This window comes from Equus caballus, chromosome 18 (assembly GCF_041296265.1).
Source record: "Equus caballus isolate H_3958 breed thoroughbred chromosome 18, TB-T2T, whole genome shotgun sequence".
NCBI lineage: Eukaryota > Metazoa > Chordata > Mammalia > Perissodactyla > Equidae > Equus > Equus caballus.
The window spans coordinates 83,114,432-83,116,720 of NC_091701.1; the positions used below are offsets into that span (position 1 = coordinate 83,114,432).

A 2,289-nucleotide genomic window follows, 5' to 3' on the forward strand; every position below is an offset into this window, starting at 1 on the left:
ACTGGTGATATGCCCACTTGGATATCAAAATTTCTGTGGAACGGTGATTATTATATGCCTCCTGTTCCATTTTTTGGAAAATAACTATCCCTAGGCTACTGTTAAGTGGGCTCTTGTGTAATCCCATCCTTTCAAATCTGGGTTGGCTCCATGATTCTATTTTGAGCAATAGAATGCAGCAGCTAAGCAGTGAAGACCAATAGAGCACAGCAACAAGCAGTGAAGAACAATAGAACACAGCGACAGGCAGTAAGGACCAGGAGAACAGAGCAACTTGCTGTGGAGACCAGTAGGACACAGCGACAAGCAGTGAGGACAAGTAGAACACAGCGACAGGCAGTGAGGACCAGGAGAACAGAGCAACTAGCAGTGAGGACCAGGAGAAGAGAGCAACTAGCTGTGGAGACCAGTAGGACACAGCGACAAGCAGTGAGGACCAGCAGAACACAGCAGCAAGCGGTGAAGTCTTGCAGCTTCTGCCTGTCCCACAGCACCAGCTGCCCTTCAGTTGATGGTGAATAGAGATCTGATTAGCATCATTCAATGGCTGTCAGGAATTTTGATGAAAGACTAGATGTCACTGCTTTTGTGGATAATAATTTTTAGGTGAATCACTCATATTTAAATCGTTCCATTTATTTTTGTTTTTAAAAGCATCACAAAATTTGTTTAAAATGTTTGTATTTTAATGAGTCTTAAGTGAGATATTGTCTATGTAGAAGTACAGCTCAAGATAAGCTTTGATTGGATGACATTTGGTAAGAAAAAAATTGCCTTCAGAAATTGTTGGACTCTGGGTCTGAATTGAAGAAATAAGAACTTGAGGGAAGTGAGTGTGTTGCTTGGCAACATGAGTTTGCTTCAGAGAATCTCTTCTAAGGGATGTGCTTATGTTTTCCTCTTGTTTGTTTCACCATCTTGCTGAAACAGAAGCACCTGTTTCTTCAGTGAACGAGGAAATGACCTTCTAGCAGGCTAGGCCTGCGACTCCCGGACTTCAGCGTGAGGATCTTCCATGGAAATCCCACTATGAATGGCAGTAAGACTTGATCCTCACCTGTGGTTCTCCTGAGTTCAGTAGAGAGAAGCAAGTAGCCCCAACAGATGCAGCAGAACATGTTAGAGGTCAGATAATAAAGAGGACGTCCACCCCTCTCCACCCAAGAAAACTAATCAGAACAACAAAATACCGTGAGTTCTCTAAAGCTTAAGAAGTGACAAGAAATAGGAATTCCAAGCAGCCCAACCTCTTCACCAGGAAGTTAAGGGTTGTGTTGAAATCATTGATCACTATTGACCAGGATTCTGTCATGAATCCTGTGTCCAAAATGCTGTTGCCACATTTAAAAAGCTGGCTAAATTATGCCTCTTCCTTCTGAGTATTCCTAAAGGTGGGGGGATCCTATCCAAAATATAATGACTTTAAAAACATCATCCTGAGGTTCCACAAAGTAGAACCACCTAGTGTGCTGGCCCCAACTCCAGCTTTCTGCTGCAGAACTCTTCCATTTGGCTGCTCAGCTCTCTTTCCTCCTTTGAGTAACAGCACCGAGATTTTCCCACACTCTCAGTCTATGTGACTGTCTTGAATAATGCCACTCCAGCTTACGAAATAATCATGAGACACTGGCCTAGCCAATCAGAATGCTAGCAATTGGTTAGGAATTGGCAGGTGATGCAATCAGAACCAATGAAAAGTATAACATTTGGACTTCTCTTGACACTGTTTTGAAAGAGATGTTTTCTTTCCCCAGCAAGGTGCAGCTGGCAGAGTGCAAACCTGGAGCTGCTGGTGGCCTTCCTGCCACTTGAAGAGACCCTGGGAATGGAGCCAACACAGGGACATGCAGAGAGACAAACTTCTGACAATAACACTTAAATACTTGGATGCTGTCATTTCTGAAGCTTCTGACAATAACACTTAAATACTTGGATTCTGTCATTTCTGAAGCTGTGTTGATTCCTGTGCTATTCATTTTGTAAGTCAGAAAAGTCTCTTTTATTTTTAAATGAGTTTGGGTTAGCTTTTAATTAGTTGTAAACATAAGGATTCTGACTAAAGTAGTCACCAAATGAGAATTGTTTGTGTAGATTACATCAGTTGTCTGCTGCTATGTAACAAACCACCACAAAATGACCATTTTGCTCCCATGTCTGTAGGTTGGCAGGTAGGGGTCAGGGTTGGCTGATCTAGAGTGGGGTTGACTGGCAACTCTGCTGGTCTTGGCTGGGCTTCCACGCTCATCTGGCAGTCAGCTGGTCTGGGCTGGGGGATTAGTTTGGCCCTGC

The 2,289-nt window shown here is 43.3% G+C and overlaps 1 long non-coding RNA gene across 2 annotated transcripts; it reads left to right on the top strand.

The window, feature by feature from the left end:
- Window positions 1–228: 228 nt before the first annotated feature.
- Window positions 229–1,950, top strand: LOC111768848 (uncharacterized). Of its 2 annotated transcripts, none has more exons than XR_002801434.2 (3): window positions 229–514; window positions 931–1,191; window positions 1,755–1,950. It is a non-coding gene; the product is annotated as an uncharacterized lncRNA (long non-coding RNA). The 2 variants fall into 2 exon arrangements; XR_011428426.1 differs by having other exon boundaries at window positions 378–514; window positions 931–1,039.
- The last annotated feature ends 339 nt before the right edge of the window (window positions 1,951–2,289 follow it).